The sequence below is a fragment of the Wyeomyia smithii genome, chromosome 2, assembly GCF_029784165.1.
Source record: "Wyeomyia smithii strain HCP4-BCI-WySm-NY-G18 chromosome 2, ASM2978416v1, whole genome shotgun sequence".
In the NCBI taxonomy this organism is placed as follows: Eukaryota; Metazoa; Arthropoda; class Insecta; order Diptera; family Culicidae; genus Wyeomyia; species Wyeomyia smithii.
The window spans coordinates 72,631,402-72,643,718 of record NC_073695.1 but is presented as its reverse complement, the minus strand read 5'-3'; the positions used below and the strand labels follow the sequence as shown (position 1 = coordinate 72,643,718).

The window sequence follows — 12,317 nt, the reverse complement described above, 5'->3', positions numbered from 1 at the left end:
GAATTTATATTTGGGATGAAGACTAATGAACCATGGCCCAGAAATACGACACAATATAAAGATGAAAAAGAATATGTTAGCAAGGCAGACACATCAGCACTATTTGATTATTTCATTATCTACCATTGTTTTTACCATTACATTTACCATTATTAACCATTGTTTGGCCGACTGATAGGATTTTATTGGAAATAATATTTTGTTCTATTTTCGTTTATTTTCCGTCGGTCTAGTTTCGCATTGTTGTTGTCTCAATCACCGACGCCCGGAAAGGCGGCTCCACCCAGGACCCTAATTTAGAACCTCTTGATTAACGGACTTTTTCATATGAAGGAAGACGTGATCCCAGAGATTTTTGCCTCAGAAAATCTCCCGGTGTCGGCTAGAATTTAACTTAGACCAGTTGGATTGGTTGTAAGTGGATCACGCCATCCCGCAACCATCGACACCGGCGTTGGGACTTTAATTCAGGCCACCAGCCTGGTTGGCGGAGACGTTACCAACTACTGTAGGTACCCACGTTGAAATGATATTTTGGATTACAAGTACTGTAAACTTAGTTTTTAAATTATGTGTATTGTTAGTTTCATCGCATAGATCTATTCTTCTTTTTCAGATTTGGAATTTCGTCCCACTGTATGTAATAATTAACCAAAACTCGAAAATCTACGTATGATTTTAAGTACGTCTTGGTCATATGATTACTATTTTATTTACTATTCTTTTAAGTTCCTCATGTTATTTGCGAAAATATACACATATAATTTATCAAGATTATTACGTTTTCAGTCATGAAGCTCGTACCACCCTAGGTATTATACGATCCCGTGATCATGTGCGATCATCGACTTCCCTTTACTGCAAGCTGTTCAGTGTTGATGAGTTATACATCGGTGGTGACGCGACTGGCAGTACAGTGCAAGCGAGAGCGAAGACTTTCTCCCAGCCGACTCGAACGGGAGCTGAATGGAGGCTCCACAGTACGAACCCACCGACGGCTTTGTGGGTTGCGTTTCGCGCTCTCCGTTCGGTGTCTACTCGATGAACTCCTTCGACTGCGATCGCGATCGCTGGTGCAGCAGCGCAGCAACTCTATGCAACGATCGAGCGAAACCTGAAAACTCTTCGCGTGTGCCCCACAAAATAAGGGGGAGAGAAGGTTTATTTATTTTGGGCTCCAATAAAAAAATATAATCTCGCGCTCTCGCGCGGTCTCTCCTCGGCTGGTGCAAGTCGTTCGGCATGATCTCCGCGGCAGGTAAGCCTTCGCGCAGAGAGGCTCCATTCGCCCGTCGACCGCTGCTTCGGTCAGATCTTGTGCGTGTGTTGAGTGGTTTTCGCTAATTCGCTGGTGCAGTTCCCGCAGTCAGTGCGTACGCAACCCGGACATTTCCCGGGACAGAGTGAGAAGGAGAGAGTTGAAAAAAAGAAGCAAACGTGCGCGCGTGTGTGAATCGAACAACAACGGGTTCTTCGCTATCGCGGTTCAAGTTCCCGTTTTTTTTACTTTATTTTTTTTTGGGAAATTTTTATTTCGCCTGCGGGTTTTGATGAATGCGATGCGACGATCGTGTCTGTGAGTTTGTGTCTGGCCAAGCGCTGCTTTCGAGTGTGACTTTTACTGGCACTGTCGGGGTTTAGTTGCGTTTCAGTGGATTCAGCTGTCGTGTTTGGCAGCAATTAGCAACTATTATCAAATCAACAGTCCCTAGACGGTTCAGAAGCTTATGGTGAAAATAACAATACTGATATAGCGTCAATTGGTGTGATGTTGAAAAGCTTGCAAAAGCATTGATCCAAGTCAAGAAGAAACCAATTGAGATTCAGTAAACGTTCGTAAGTCTACGAGTTCTACTTTCGACAAAAGTAAAGGCTGTTGTTTCATGAGAGTAAACCAACTCGATTCGATAACCGTGGGACTTGATTGTGTATTTTGTGGATTACATGGGCAACATCTTGAGAGGTAGCAGAAAAAGTGGTATTCGTAACGGTTTTGGCGTGTTCTGATTCCGAAATTTCCCATCTGATTGAGTGTTTTTAGGGAGTTGACAGCCCGGTGTAGAACGGAAGAAAGCAAAAATTTTCTCTCGCTAGAAGTGGATTACAGTGTTGCTCGATGTCGTCTTTTGTGCTTGTTTGACTTCGATGAATCCAAGTGTCAACAGATTGTAATTGAAACATTTGCGATGCAATTAGTGTCCGTGCGCTGGTCACGCTCTATAACGTCCGTTGTGCATCTGGAACGAAACAACCATTGAAGTGTAGCTAGTAGCCGCAGATTCGGTTTCATACCTCTAACGGATTGCACTTAATCGAAGCGGAGAAGTCTGTTGACATAACCTATTTTTGATACACATAATACAGGCAGCAGCCAGAGAAAATCCAAATCAAATTCGAGTACACCTTGTGGAAAAATGGTGAAATAGCAAACAAATAAGAGGATTAAACGAATGGATCAACAACAAGTTTTTTTCTCTTACTACGCCAGAGTGTGAAAGTAGAGCGGAAAATCCGTCTTTAAGCTAAAACGTACGAATTTGGGTGCTTGACAAAGGCATAATTTCTGTCAACAGAGAATAAAAGTGCAGTGTACCTAACCGGTGTGATTATTATTGGGTATAACCTTGCAGGAGAAAGGGGAGAAAGGAAAAAGGGGGAAGAACTGGAAAAAAGTCAAGTGCTTGACCAAGTGAATAGTGAAAATTTGTGTTCGTCGTCTGAAACAGGAAAGTGAAAAAGTTTTTGTTCGTGGGTTGGAATGAAAAGAAGAAACGAGTGTAAAGCTACGGGAGAAACAACCTTGTGAAAAGAAGCAATAAACCTATCCCCGAGTTTACGTCGTCCCAAGGGAGGCTGGTGTTGGTGTGTCGGGTGCAGAATTGGATTAGAGTTCAACCTATAAAGCACCAGGAGTTACAGACTACGAGTTGCAGTTTAGCAAAAAGGTAAAAGCAAAATGGTCATGTTGGATGGGATAAATGTTCGCGTAATTAGATATGCGCCAGTTTTGCCAGTATTAATGCATATGGTGACTCGTTTTCTCAAAATCTTGTTATTACATTTTTGCGTGACAGTTTCTAGCTAACCTATTGACTGACTTACTAGATGGTTTATGTTTTATTTTATGGGAAAAGCACGTACGTCATGTTTCGGGAGAACAGGTTCTGGTGTGTGGGTTTGATAAACCTAATACCGCCAGTTTGCGTCGGGAAAATCGTACAAAAATACCGTTTACTAGGAGGTTGTATGAGAGTGACACAATGAATGGAACTTTTGTGGAAGTTTGTTTAGCTTAATGCTACAGCACGTTTTAGCTGATAAAGTTTAAACAATGAAGCACTGCACTGATAGGAGTTCTACCAGGGCTGAAAGTTACACTTTCACTTGAAATTTGTTACGTAAAATAGAAAAGAAAAAAATAATCCAATTCATATAAAATTTATGTCCCAATTAGAATAATTAATAATGATTATTAGTAATAATAATTAGAAAATAGGCCCTTGCAGTACGCTAAGTATATTTGCAATTGAACTTTCTGGTTTCTTCGGCAAAACACATTGAGAAGCGATCATCGAGTTTATGATAACGTATTCCATTGTATGATGTTAATTAAATTGTGAAATCTTAGATTTTTATTTGTGATTACCACCCAAAACAATAAACCGAATCAATGAGATGACTAATTTGAGTGGAAAAAAGTAGAGCAGAATAAATAACAAGCTACAACATGCTTTCCCTTTGTAAGATTACAAAGGCTTAGTAGCAAAGTGCGCCTAGGTGCATCTCATATTCCTATAAAAATGGCATCATTATTATTAAATTGCCTTGAAGAATGAGAAGTGAATAATGTCGGAACTTCAAATATAACAGTGTTTATATAAAATAAAATGAATGAAGCGAACATAGTTTCACCAACACTCTTTCACTCATTCTGATTTATGAAGAAACGGTGATGTTGAATCAAAAAAACATTGTGTAAAGTAGAAAATCGAGGAAATAATTTCAGAACTGTACCTAAGACTGTAGATTGTAGCGTGCACCCTTCATGCTGAAGTCTCATTACATCATATGTCATTGGTTTTAAAAGATGCGCCATAGACAATTTACAGAATTTATAAATATTTTAAATCGGCACGTAGCTAGCGAATTAGTGAAATCGCTTATCCACCAATTGAATTAGGGCTTTAGCGGAATAGCTATCGCCACTGTCCACAGCCTTCTAATAATTTATTTAATCTGAATCTATTAATTTGCCATGCTGCGATCCTCCATTTTCTACCAAAACCGTCAAAATAGACTCAGTCGTCGATGAAAAAACTGGGTGTGTTTAAAATGTTTCTATTTTTTTCAATAAGTTTCCATTTTTTCAAAGGTACACACAATATACGAAACATCTATGAATGGCGTTCGAAAATTATTTATTAATTAATTTGTAACTGGAACTCACAAACAGCTCAAAATCATTCAAAAATTCTATTTTTGTATGCTCTCTAGAATTTAAAACAAGCTCTGTAAAATATTTTATTTTATATACGCCTTTTCTACATGTTTCTCGTGTTTCACCAGTAAGTTTAAAAACGAAAGATTAGAAAAAAAGAATTTATTTTCCAGCGCTGAAAATATTAAATCTTGAAAATAACTTCACTTAAAAATGTGTTCACTAATAGTATTTCTGGTTCAAATTACATCACTAATCGTTTTTATCCATTCATATTTCATATTTCGGATTTGGATGGTTACTCTAACTCTTAAACTTCTTTATAAAATTACTTTACAACAAAATTACTTGTTCTAACATATTATCGGAAAGATAAAAGGCTTTTTTGCAATTATCAAAGTTGGTGGTTGCCATATTGATTTGACCGCTATTTAAGTTTTTTTTTCAGATAAAAATAATTTTGAACAGACCCCACCTACCTGCCTCAAAAATGTTTGCACCATTAGAAAGCTCATTTTACATAAAATATGTTGAAATCAGAGATGTATGTTGTTAGAACAAGAGTTCTATTGAAATTACCAATTCGTTTTTTGTTAAATTTTACCTCACTAAAATTGTTGTGACTCACCATATTCTCTCTAACTCCAGCCATCACATCATTCGAAAGAGTATGAAAAAGATATGATTTTGTGTATATCAGGACCAGACAAAGTTATTTTCAATTGAAAATCGTAAGGCGATAGTGACGCTGATAACCTTCGCTTCCAATCTTAGAACATTTGTTTCATTTTTTACAACTCTTTTTAGTTCTGATTTGGCTAAAACTTTGCATAGATGTTTCTATGGGCTAAAGATGTCATTTTGTGCTATTTGTTTAATTTTTTGGAACACGATTCATTTTTGAAAAGCTATTGAAAAATGCCATTTTGGGATGGTATTGATACTAACAAATATTTTTAGGGTCAAAACGGTTTGTTTGATCGGTATGACGTTTTCAGCAAAGTTTTTTTTATTCTCGGTTATTTTCCGTCGGTCTAGTTCCGCCAATGTTGTTTGTGCCAATCACCGACGCGCGGGGAGGCGACTCCACTCAGGACCCTAACTTACGATCCGTTGATTAACGAACCGGTGCCAACGGCTTTACTTCTTCATGCGATGGAAGGCGTGATCCCGGAGATTTTTCGCCTCAGAAAATCTCCCGGTGTCGGCTAGAATGGAATCTAGACCAGTTGGGTTGGTTGTGAGTGGATCACGCCACCCTTCAACCATTGACACCTATGTCGGCGTTGGAATTCGAACCCAGGCATCGAGCGTAGTTGGCGGAGCTGCTACCAACTACTCTAGGCCCCCGCCTTGTTCAGCAAAGTTGTAGATAACAATTTTGTCTTTCCAAAAAAAATATACACATTAAAAATTTTTTTTTGTAAAAAAACTTGAAATAAAAATTAAAAATTAATTATTTAAAAATTCTATTTTTTTATAAAAACTGCAAAAGATTACCTGAAAAATGAACCGGCCCGATCATAAAAAAATCAAGAAAAAAAAAGTTATGATATTTTGAAAAAAAAAAAAAATGGAGGGGCATATTTTTTTGAAAGGACAAAATTGTCGTCTACCATCTTGCCAAAGACACTATACCAATCAAACAAACCGTTTTGGCTGTAGAAATGATTTTTATTTACACACTTAAAATTTATTGCCGGGTCTCGGTAGCTTTTGCTCACAGAGTGCTCGGTTAATGAAGTAATGACAGCTGTCACATATTTTCGTAAATATCGGTCCCACCGAACTGAAATTTTGGCATAAAACATTACCGAGCTATCACTACCGAGATTACGGATATTTTGTGCCGAAGCTTCAGTTAAGTGAACCGAGATTTACGAGAATATGTGACAGCTGTCATTTTATTTTTAACCTAGCACTCAGTGGCACCGTTTTTTGGAAAAATTACCGAGACCCGGCAATGAATTTTAAGTGTGTACCATAGAGCACTCTTAGGCAGTTATAAGTATTTTTACAGTCAAAACGGCTTGCCTGATTGGCATAGTGTCTTTGACAAAGTTGTAGATAATATTTTTGTCCTTTCATAAAAAATATACCCTGTGAAAAAAAAATTTTTTTTCAAAAAATCTTAATTTTTTTTTGTTGATTTCTCCATGATCGGACCGGTTTAGTTGTAGATTTTATCAAATAGATTTTTAAAAAAGAGCGTTTTCAGATAAATAATTATTAATTTTTATTTTAACTTTTTTTCACAAATTTTTTTTAAGGATTGTATATTTTTTTCGGTAAGACAAAATTGTTATCTACAACTTTGCTGAAGATGTCATACCGATCAAACAAACCGTTTTGACCCGAAAAATATTTGTTGTCATCAATACTTTCCTTGAATAGCATTTTTCAATAGCTTCTCGAAAATGAGTCGTGTTCCAAAAAATTAAACAAATGGATCAATCAAATTCTATACTGATGGTTCAAAAATGGGGATCGTAATAGGAGCGGGAGTGTACGGTCCTAGAACAAAAATATCCGTAGCTATGGAAAACTGGTCTTCCAGGCTGAAATAGCCGCCTGAAAAGAAAGTATAGACACGCCAACATCTGTATTTTCTCGGACAGTCAAGCAGCACTTAAGGCCCCAAAAGCCTACAAGTGCATATCTAGAATTGTCTGGGACTCCATTTGCCTTCTACAACAGATGAGCCAGTTGAATTCTGTAAATCTTTACTGAATTCCTGGTCACTGTGGAATAGAGGCCAGTAAAGATGCAGATAAACTCACCAGATTTGGTTCCCAATCAACCTTCATTGGTCCATTGGTGGGTATCTCAGACTGTGTCCTGAAGGCTGAGCTGAAGAAATAGGAATAACCAGCGATTACAGCCAATTGGAAGGCAGTGAAATCTCTTAACCAAACGCACACTAACGACATGTAGTAGTATTATTTTCAAGCAAACTTTCCATAAACAAAAAACCCATGACCTCCTCAAAAAGTTTTCTAGAGATCACAGCTTTCTAAGCGGCTGGATAACGAGACAAACTAAGTTCAATAATTTTTGTTAACTTTATCAGACGATTAAATCTATACTAACATTGAAAAGGTCCAATCTCCTTTGATTGATTTTTCGGTCGACTTTTTCGTTTGTTCATGGTTCTGTTTCAGAGACTTTTCCAAATTTGGTTTTCATTTTGAACGCTAGATTGGACCCTCTGCTATCGAATTGTCATTGAACGTGTTTATTTAGTCCTGGCCCTCAGAATAAAACAATCGACTAAAAATGCTTTGAAGGTTGCTCTGAAATTTTTGCAATTCTTCTTTGAAAATATTCACAATGAACCATGAAGAAAAAAACAATAGATTTCGAATGCAGAAGACCGAAAGAATGTTGAGATCAATTTTAGGTTACTTGAAAATACCAATATCGAGGAGTATTCAGGTTTTTTTTTCTATTACCCGGACTTATCCTTTTAGGATTCAAAAAGGGCATAGGATATCAATATTAGGTCTCAGGGCTCCATACTGATTGCGAATTAAACCATATTGCAGGGCATATGAACAATTTTGGCAGATATTTAGAAACTGGAAGTTGCAATATTGGATTACAAAATGGTGTCAGATATTCATTTTCATTTATTGATATAAGGGTGTTTCTTGGAACATAATTCACAGTGGCAGGGTAACTTCCATGATCAAGAGCTTGGGAATACCCAAACTCGTTGTTTCATTCAGAAAGCCCACACAAAATTCTTGATTGCGTTATCAATTTAGATTTAGTAGTCCTTTCTCTCTTCCGTAAACTCCACGCAACACGAGTTGCAAATTTTATGTAAATCGGTTTAAATGTTGACTTTTATTTCAATGTATGTGGTGCCAATTACAACTGACGACTTACCAACACTTTAGAAGTTCAACTCGACAATTAAATCAAGTGTCGGTCAGTATTGACTAGTATTTTCTAATATCCACCCGCAAGAAGATGAAGATAAAAACAGCGAACATTCGTGAACCCCTTTGGGAAAAACGATCCATCAGTGAACTGCAGCTGACTTATTAAACCCAGGGCCCCCAATGGGAACCATTTGCCAACTCGCTTCAACCAATCAGTATCACAATCAGCTCTGGGACAAATCACATGTTTGCCCATCATAGAGCATCATGCTCCAGCAGTAATGAAATTCAGAAAGCGGCGACCGCCATCCCCGCCATATGATGCCAGTGCAATCGAACATTCCGTGCTCATAAATCGCAGCATTAGCCAACCTCCGTCAAAAATTGCATCGTCACGAACGTAGCACACATCTAACGGTAGGTAGCGACAGCCAACTAGCATTCACATACAAACACACGCACAAACACACACCTACACACGTACAAAGCACGTGACTATTTCGTGTTGACTTGGGCACTTTTATAGTTGGCCACCGAGCGGGCGCCATCGTTCAAGATTGCAGCATAACTAGCCTAAGGTCAGCAGATTTGATTGCTGCTAATAAAATTTGCACTCCGCCATCCGCGCGACCGGGTCGAGGCATGCGGGGGCTTAGTGGCTAAAATGCTGTTCGCTGGTTCCCCCTGAGTTGCAGCAACTGTGTCATATCGAAATGTTGGTAGCTAGCAAAGATCCGCACCCAGTGGGGTTTTATTGCGCTGGACTGGATGAATGAAATCGAGATCGAGATTCGCCCGAAACGGTGGAGTACCGATTCAGTTGGGATTCAAACAGTTCACTTCTCGCCCCGACTGACTGCAGAAAAAACTAATCGTTCGAAGCATATTTATCTTGTAGGGCGAATAGGTTTCGTTTTTCTACCATTACCCAGCCCTCGGCAGAATATATTAGAGGTAAATCAACTTTTTAGTCTGTATCGAGTAACTGTGGATCAAAGAAACGTTTCCGGCGTATTTTATAACTTTGCGGAGAAGATTGGTCAGGGTCGCTTGCTGCACACAGCTAGGGTTTAATAAACAATTCGGAACACGAAATTGGAAAAGTTTTTCACTTTTTACCAGCGATGCTCCGATCTCCCAGAAGAACCCGAATCGGATGGGGTTTGGACAAGCTGACCTCTTGGGTAAAATGCTCCACTCGAACCGGAATGAGAAACCAAATATTGCATCAAACAATCTGGATTGAATTAAGAATGACACAAGATAACGTATTTGAAAACTTGCTAAGCTGTAGATCTCCGCCTTTCTTATTGAGGACAAACCTAAAGCCAGCAGCAAAGTTTACCAAAAAGTTCCCGTCTTAACAGTATCGCCAGAATAAATTTCACCACTCCGGGCTGTACTTTGGATTGGCTTAGTTAGTAACTTTTACTTCAACGATTGTACGATCTCACTAATCATCTTCACGCTCACTCCGTTTCGTTTCGAACCCGCGAGGGAACTCAAATGCAGTGCACCGACCGTCCAAGAATAGCCATCAGTAGCGGCTGCGTTTCTTCTCTATATTAAGTACTGGATCCGATTGATTGAGTTTGGAAAGAGCTTTCCAGAAACTGTGCCCATAACTAAAGCTCCCAAAGAGCTGCGCTTTCATCTGCAGGCCAGTCTGGTGGTATGGAAGTGGAGTAGGCGCTCTGCATTGCAGAGGCAGCAGTTGCACAGCCGGTCTAGAGAAAAGTTTAATTGAAAGTTATATTTTCCTAATGCATTTATTGGACTTGCTCTAGCAACTTTTGGTCCCAGGGGAGAGCAGGAAGGGGGGTAAAACTTACCCGAACGATTTACGCGGAAACATGTGGGTTCCCTACTGTGTGTGCTAGATAGCCGCCGCCGCTCTGACGTCTCGAACATATACCTACTTTTACTTCGGGCAGCAGAAAGGCGATTCCTTCCCGGAAACAAGTTGCAACTGGCCGAATAAGTCAGCAAACACACACCCACGCATACATGAGCAGAGTTCGCTCTTCTTCCATCCTTCTTACTTGGGGCAACGATTGAAGTTACAAACTGTTTGCCCAACTGTTGGTGTGGAGTTTTGTTGCTGAAGATGCTTTGCTATTTGTTTTGTGCTTTCAAGCAGTTTTCAGCTGATTTTGCTGGTTTATTAGCGACAGATGGCGTGTAGAAGAAGAAAATCGGCTGGTAAAATATTTGGCGTAATAATTTTGAAAAAAAAAATCGATTTTTTGTCATGCATGGAGACTGTTATTGTTAAATGTAACATAAACTATCCGCCATAAGTTTGGAATATTATATAATCCAAATTTGGAATATTTGAATATTGCAGTACTCTGAAAAGTTTAGCAACCTCAAAAATGCAATTCTATCTCGTGTTCCCGCAAACCTAGAAAGTTGCAGTCTTCAGCAAATTTGTTCAGGAGGCCAACGGCTTTTATTTGGTGCCCAGTTAGGAGCCCAGTTAGGAGCCACGCGGCACTAGTGCGCATTAGAATGGCAGCGAAGAGGGTCATGTCAAATTCCTGAAACCGATCATGTACATTTTGTTTATTGGCACAAAAAAAATCTCTGCAAAATTTCAGGTCAATCGGGCATGATTTAGGGGTGCCTCAGAGCGTTCAAAGCTGCGATTTTTCGACCCCTCGAAAAACGACCAAGGGAGAAGTGCAGGAAATTGGGAAAGTCGAGATTTCTTTTCAATGCCAAATGTCTTTAAAATGCATAAAACGTCGAGATTAGGTGTTATCTCGAAAAAAAAAATGTTGACCGAAAATCGACCTTCTGAGACATTGAAATAATTTGCATCTGGTTTGGAACGAGCTGTGAGTCATTTTAGAAGCCCGTTTTACATTATTCCATAAAAGTCCCAGAAAGTCGATTTTCGATCAAAAAATTTTTTTCGAGATAACTCCAGATCTCGTCTTATGCATTTTTAAGACATTTGGCATCGAAAAACCTGAATTTTTTACTGAAATTTTCCCAATTTCCTGTACTCTCTCCCTTGTAGTTTTTCAAAGGTCGAAAAATAACAACTTTGAGGCACCCCTGAATCATGTTCGATTGAGCTGAAATTTTGCACAAATAATTTTTTCGGGCCAATGAAAAAAATGAACATGGTCGGTTTTTGAAATTCTATGATAATTTTTTTTTAGTACAAGCCTTGCCACCGTAATGCGCACATTGCTTTGAGTATTTTAAACATAGTTTATCTCGTAAATGAACCCCTCTGAAAGTTGTGGATTTCAGTAAAGTTGTTCAGTAGGACCAGGGACTTCTGATTGGTATACAAATAAGTTTGGAATTTAGATACGGGGCAAGTATTTTGATATATATGTATCTCGTGAAGCCAATCAATTCCAACTTTAGAAAAGTTGTCCAGAAAGTCAGGGCTTCTGGTTAGCTACTAGTTCAGTTCGGAATTCAACCAAAATTTGGTTCTAGGTTGCATGAAGTTTTGCAGCATTTTTTACTCAATATGTCTCGTGTATTCATCCGTTTAGAAAGTTGCAGTCTTCAGCAAAGTTGTTCAGAAGGTTAGTGACTTCTGATTTATAGAAAGGAGGGTAGGTAAGAACTTGTATGAAAAAAAAAATTCTCCATAGAATTTAAATCACCGGCCATGTATAATTTGTTTTTTGGTCCAAAAAAGTTATCTATGCAAAATTTCAGATCAATCGGACATGATTTAGGGGTGCCCCAAAATGCTCAAAGTTATGATTTTTAGACCCTCGAAAATAGACCACCCTAATTAAAAATCAATTTCGAATTGTCTAATAAACACTGAAATGATTTACATGTGGTTTGGTATCCTGCCACTCGAGATAAAATTATAACAATTTGACATGAAATAAGTTGTTGTGAGGATGCGAGTTGACCACAGAGCTTAGTCTCAATCGCGCAGGCTATATAGTTCTCAGCTACAGCCGATCTTCTGCGCGACTTATTCTCTCAGTCATAAAGATAGCTCTCGTACG

The 12,317-nt window shown here is 38.7% G+C and overlaps 1 protein-coding gene across 6 annotated transcripts in view; it reads left to right on the top strand.

Annotated features, from left to right (window-relative positions):
* Positions 1-1,274: 1,274 nt before the first annotated feature.
* Positions 1,275-12,317, top strand: part of LOC129721506 (uncharacterized) — a 521,585-nt gene continuing 510,542 nt past the window's right edge. For all 6 annotated transcript variants that reach the window (XR_008727404.1, XR_008727406.1, XR_008727405.1 and 3 more), the window contains exon 1: positions 1,275-2,945. The gene's annotated coding sequence lies outside the window, so the exon portion shown is untranslated. The remainder of the gene's footprint in view (positions 2,946-12,317) is intronic.